The sequence below is a fragment of the Balaenoptera musculus genome, chromosome 10 (genome assembly GCF_009873245.2).
Source record: "Balaenoptera musculus isolate JJ_BM4_2016_0621 chromosome 10, mBalMus1.pri.v3, whole genome shotgun sequence".
Lineage (NCBI taxonomy): Eukaryota > Metazoa > Chordata > Mammalia > Artiodactyla > Balaenopteridae > Balaenoptera > Balaenoptera musculus.
The window spans coordinates 14,125,236-14,131,847 of record NC_045794.1 but is presented as its reverse complement, the minus strand read 5'-3'; the positions used below and the strand labels follow the sequence as shown (position 1 = coordinate 14,131,847).

General features: G+C 34.4%; 1 non-coding gene across 1 annotated transcript; it reads left to right on the top strand.

The window, feature by feature from the left end:
- Positions 1–3,286: 3,286 nt before the first annotated feature.
- LOC118902898 lies at positions 3,287–3,391 on the top strand. The gene has a single exon (XR_005021617.1). It is a non-coding gene; the product is annotated as a U6 spliceosomal RNA (small nuclear RNA).
- The last annotated feature ends 3,221 nt before the right edge of the window (positions 3,392–6,612 follow it).

Sequence of the window (6,612 nt, the reverse complement as noted above, 5' to 3'; positions counted from 1 at the left end):
CCCAAGTTTAAAATGCAATGAGGAAATATTCTTCCATACTGAATTTAATTCTATTAGGGACCTCCATTTCTGTTAGGGTGTGGATAAACAACACCACCATTTCAGAATCAGTATAACCTAGTCACTTCCAGATTAATACAATTTCCCTGGGGGAAATACTCAACTTTTCGGGATTTCTCTAAACACTCCCTTCTCTTTTATTTTTCATCAGATGGTATCTGAGTTTAGAAGAGGCTTGCATAATGGCTGGGCATTGGAAATGATATGTTTAAAACAACAACAACAACAAAAAAGCAGAGCAAATAGGCTATAATGTTCCATGAGATCATCAGGGATCCAGATCCCTTAAGGTACTGTTTTGTTTTGTTTTTCTAGTCTTTACAGGGTCAAAGCTAACTTGCTGGTGTTCCATCCATGTTCCAGTCCATAAGAAAGGAGAATGGGAGGAAGTGGAATGCATGCAGTTTCCTACCTAAAGATATGACTTGAAAGTTGTCTACATTATTCTGCTTATATCCAATTGGCTGAACTTAGTTTCCTGGATTGTACTAGCAGAAGAGAGCCATATATGTTGATAACAACAAGATAGGGAAGAAAAAAATAATTTTCATAAAATGGGTGAGAATAACATCTAACAATAGTTGAGCTAGAATTCATTCATCTTAAAAGAATTAAGTAAAGCATTTTAGAGTATGTCATAAAATTAACTGAATGTGTTACCTTTGATTGATTTATTCAGCTAACATTTATCAAATCTCATCCATGTTAGTAATGGGAAGTTAGCTAATATGAAGGAAAACAGTTCTGGTATCTTCTTTAATGAGAGTTACTAATTACTAAATTTGCTATAATTTTATTACTTGACAAAAGTGGAAATACAAAAGTGAAACCTGTTTGGGTTTTTTTTTGAGATAGTTTGTAAGTTCAGAGTCTCATAATATAATGAAATAGAGATGTTACTTAGTATATGATACTTTCAAATTGACTGAATAATTCCATGAACAATAGCAAACCACTATTGAGAGGAAAGTTTCTATGACTTGAATCAGTTATCTTTTGACTGTAAATAACATAGAACATAGCTTAACAAGTCTGGTGCTGGTCTGGTGCAGGGACTTAACAAATATTATGGAAGAACCTGGCTCCATCTATCCTTCCATTCTGTCATTCTCTTTTTGTTGGATTTTTGTTTGTCTTTGTACTCTTCCCTCATAGTCTCAGAATGGTTTCCATAGCTCAAGTATAAAACAGTCATATTCGATGTCAGGAATCTGGGTAGTAGCAAAAGGGATCTTTTGTCAAGTTTTCTCTTTTTATCAATAAAGGGAAAACTTACGCAGAAGCTCCCTAGAAGACCTAACTTTTTGCTTCCTTGACCAGAACTGCAAAAAGTTTAAGAAACGGAGATATTTCTACAATTCAATTAAATCATTAATGGCTAGACTAACAGCCCTACAGTGGAGTACATTGGCACCCTAAAAAAACCAAAGTTTATATGATAAGTAAATAGAGGGAGAATATCTTTTGGGTAAACAAATAATGGGTTCTGCCACAGCTATGTAACCATCAAAATCATGGCCTTTGTATACCTTCTTTCATAATTTAAAGGTTATTCCAAATCTCCACTGCGCCCTCAGCCAATTCACTTCACAAGTGATTCCATCTCTCTTCTTAATAAATTACATTCCTGTTCTATTGCTTCTTTACTCTCAGAATTATAAACATGATCTTGTCTCTCCTATCCCAGTGATCGATTCTGGCTACCTGGCAACTTTTCTCCTTTCCTCCAAGGCTAAATATTTCTAAAGTGTAATTATCGCTCATTGCCTCTGCTTATTTACTTCCCTTTTACTTTCTAACCCAAATTAATCTGACCTTTGCCTCCACAATTACAACTATTGCTAAATTCAACAGTGGTCAATGGTCTTAATATTTCAACTGTAATAGACAATTTTCTGTCATTATAAAACCTGAGTTCTGTGTGGCATTCAACTCTATTTACCACTACCTCTTGTTGAAGTTATAGCTTTCTTTGACTTCTGAGAAACTACTCCTCACTACATTTTCTCATATCTTTCTGGCCGTATCTTGTTCATTTTAATGGTTTGTGTCTTCTATTTGTACACCTACTCTGTTGATGCAGGATACCAAAATGCTAAAAATTCTTTGCATTAAGGAACATATAGAAACTCAAAGAAATGCCATATGCCACGTCACTGTTATAAATAGAATAAGATCAACTTTATTAAACCATTAAGTTACCCCCATCAATGGTTGTAAATTTTAAGTGAACATGAGAATCACTAGGAAATAAATTACCAGAAATAAGGAAGACCAAACTGATAAAGAGATATTCTATTTCCTTACATGGAGAAAAGCTGAAAAAAATTGTAATTTAGAAAGTTGTTAAATATAAAGTCAAGCATAAAAGTAAAGTGACTCTTCAGGGACCAGCAAAAAAGAGAAAACACAAAATTAGACCAACAATTTCAAAGTGTTTTAATTGTAGTTCATGGGTATTTCATTAGCTCCTCAAGTCTAAAATCTAATACTGTTGTATGGACAGATGTGACTTTCTAGATGCCTAGAAAGTGGAAAGATCAAAGAAAGTCACCTGGATGAAGCTCAGATCCTTGAAGTACTGCCCTAGCCATTAAATTATATCTATAATTTATATTATATATAAATATACATTATAATTTTATATATATATACACTGTCCTAGAGAGGTGTTAAAAATATGTTACATATCTAGAATAAAAGAACAGAATGACTACCATTAAGAAATAGAGTACTTAGGCTTATAGCATGCTCAAGTATGTAGTCTAAATATATGCTATGCACATGATAATAGAGACACGATCTAGGAAATAAACATAACAGTGTTTGAGGATATTGAAAATTCTAGATCCCTGAGAGAGCAAACATTTTCTATCACAGTTTATATTGAAATTCCACAGAACCTCTGCCAAGCTCACAAGAAAAAAATGTACAAACCTCAAAAGAAATAAACCCCCTTAAAATCAATATGCTGAATATGATAGAAGAAATTTATTCCTTCAGCTCTCCATTAATTTGATAAATATTTATCAGATGTCCACTATAAGTCAGAAAGTCTTGAAGCCACTGGATATATAGAAGTGAATAGACAATGAAGGGATGAAGATATAAAAGAAGGAAAATAAACCATAGTAAAAAAAAAACAGGATAGATAAAAAATAGACAAAGCCATAAAAGAGCAAAGTGAACAACTTACTCCCTGAAATTAAGGACTTAATGGGCATGTGTTCACTTCAGGGGTATACATACTAAAATTAGAACAATACAGAGAAGATCAGCCTGTCTCCTCTTCATGGATGTCATGCAAATTTGTGAATATTTTTGTATAATTTTTTAGCATCAATCCCTAAATCTGAGAAAGATGGAATTAAAAAGAAACTTACAGACATTTCTCACTCATGAATATTGATGAAATAATCCTCAATAAGATATCATCAAACATAATTCAACAGCTAAATAAAAAATTTTAATATGAAAAATTTAGGAATGCAAGGATGGTTCAGTGTTAGATACTCTATTAATATAATTCACCGTGTTAACTTATCTAAGGAGGAAGCTCATAATGAAGTCTCTGAAGATAATGAAAAGGCCTCAGATATAATTTCAAAGCCCATAGCTCCTAAAAATTAATTAGTATTACAGGAATATATGGATACAGTGAAATACCACTTATACCCATGAGAATCACTATAATGAAAAAGAGGGAAAATGCCAAATTTTAGTGATGTGGAGTAACCAGAACTTGCCTATACTGTTAGTACAACATCTTTGGAAAACAGTATGGCAGTATCTATTAAAGGTGAATATTTGCATAATCTATGACCCACCAATTTCACTCTCATATATATTATTGACCAAGATGACCTTAATATTCCCCTCAACTTGACTAAAATTTACACAGCCTTCTTCCTTACTTTTGGTCCCTGACCTCCTATTTGTAGAGCATTTACTTTAGAAAACTTGTTATTATAAATTCTTTCTCTGCTTCTTTGAAATGAAACTTTTTAAAAAGTCTTTTGCCAGTTTTACAACCCAAGACTATTTTTTTCAAGGGCCTGGGAGCCATCCCTTTGAAACATAACCAAAAAGGAAGAAAGCACCCCTACCCACCAGTCTCTACAAGAGGGTAGAAGTCTAACTTCAATCGGTGCCCAGCTCCAAGTTATAAAACTACCTTCTATCATGAAGAGAGGTAATTGGAGATGGTCAATTAGCAAATACAGATGACCTATAATCCCTGTACCCCATATTTTAATAATTCTTCCAAATGTTTTTTCAGTGGAGTTAAATTTAGACTGCATTGAATCTCTACGCTACTGCAATGTCCTTGAACAAAGTCTTTCTTACCTGTTTAATGTCATCCAGGGCAATTTTTGTTTTGACATTCTCAACAGAAGTGCACACATATATACTGCAAAAATCAAAGCACTAGAATGTTCATAGCAACACTATTCAAAATAGTCTTAAACTGGAAACTAGCCAACTGTCTATCAACAGTTGAATGAATACATAAATTATGGTATATTCACAAAATAATTCTATTCAACAATGAAAAAGAATGTGCTACAACTACAGGCAAAAATGCAGATCAATTTTTACAAATATAATGTGAAGTAAAAGAAGCCAGTCACAAAAGATTACATTCTGTTTGATTCAATTCGTTTAAGTTACAAAAACAGATGATGTTTAGCCATGCTTTTAGAAATCAGGGTAGTGTTTATCCTTGGTAGGGGCAGTGACAGGAATGGTTACTCAAGAGGTTTCTGGCTATATTCTGGTCGGCATCAAGTCATCAAGAAGTGCTGGTCTTATTCTGTCTCTTGATCAAGTGCTGGTTACCTGAGTTTATTCAGATTGTGAAAATTCAGCGCATTGTATGGTTTTGAAACATGCACTTCTCTTTATGGATTTTACACTTAGTGTTTTTAAAAGTCTCCCAAGGATCTTGTTAAACATGCAGATTTCAGCGCTCCATTTTTAGAGATTCTGATTTAGAAAATCTAGGATGAGGTTAGGTAGGTGCGTTTTAACAAGCAGGTGGTCGTGGCACACTGAAAATCACTGCTTTTGAGAGCTATAAGGTAGTGAAACTCTAATTACCGAGTCTGTCAAAGAACCAACAGGGAAAAAAAAGCAGTAACATTTAAATATGACAGAGGGGGGAATATGATTGAATAGAGCTCTACCAACTCTAGAATTTTGGACACATTTTATAAACAAAAAGGTATAGTTTAGTAAACAAAGTGAAAAGTTCTTTCTACTTCTCCTAATACAAAAAAGCTTACCATTTTTGCAAGATTATCTTCATCACTCATGACTTAGAGTGGTGGCGTTGCTATGGCAACACAGCAACAAGCATGGTAACCCAGTTTAAGTCCCCAAATGGAGGTTGAGTTGGATGTAGCACAGATCTGACCTCAATATCTGTCACTCCTTCACCTCCAGGACTGACTCAGCTATTCTGGTATCCCCTCTCTCCTTGTACCCATTTTCCCTGATGCTGTAGTGACTAAGAATTTGGCCAAGTAAGCTGTGAGTTGAGCAAAACAAACCTCTTCTGACAGTAGCTACACTAAGCTGCCAGCTGCTCAGGGCTTGCTATCCTACTAATTCAATCCTGAAGGCAGAGTTTTCTAAACAATAGGAGCAAGGCAAATATAGCCTGTCCCTTCTAGATCTCAGTGGGTGCCTTATCTGAGCCACACTGAGCTACAGGGCCAGAGGTGACTAAAGAAGATCCTGCTTTATTTACATGAACTCTCCCATGATAAATAAACTATCAGAATAGTTTTATAACTATTTTTAAAAATCACTAATAAATAAATTATACATGTCTGCTGACTATAAAACACCAGAAAACATAATTTATTGCTGCAGGTAAGAGGAAAACATGTGTACTTACTTGACTGTAAATGCATAAATCTATCTTATTCCAACTCCTTTTCTGCCTTCTTTCTCCCTACATTCTCCCTTACACAATATCCTGTTTTTTCCCTATAATAGATGTTGAATTCACTGATTCACTAGTTCACAGTTTTCTGGTTTGTCTTTTGACCCATTTTAAAACTAATGGATTTGTGTTTGCCACTTTTAAATCCTCAGATATCTTCCCTGAATCATTTTTCCCCTTTTGCTATCACTTTGGTTTTGAAAGAAGTAAATCAATACTGTGCCTTAAAAAGCCCTGGCACTACTGTCGGTAAATATATTGCATTCAGTTACTTTTGCTCACTAAATGTTGCTTGATATAATACCAGAGCATCCTCTACTGCACCAGGAAGAAAAAAAATGCTATTTTGAGCTGTGAACCAAGGATTGATTTTTTTTAAGATATAATGTATATTTTATGTATTGCATCCAACCTTGTTATTTGTCAGATTTCATAGAAAGCTCCGTTCTCTCATTTGTGTGCAATCTAGGCAGCCTTCTGCAGAGGTAAGGAGTTGTCTTTGTCTCTCCAGCTTATACTTTGGTAAATTCCACCTTCAGTTATTAAAACAAAATATAGTCTGAATGCTTCATGGACATGGTCCAAAACTCAGCCCTGACAGT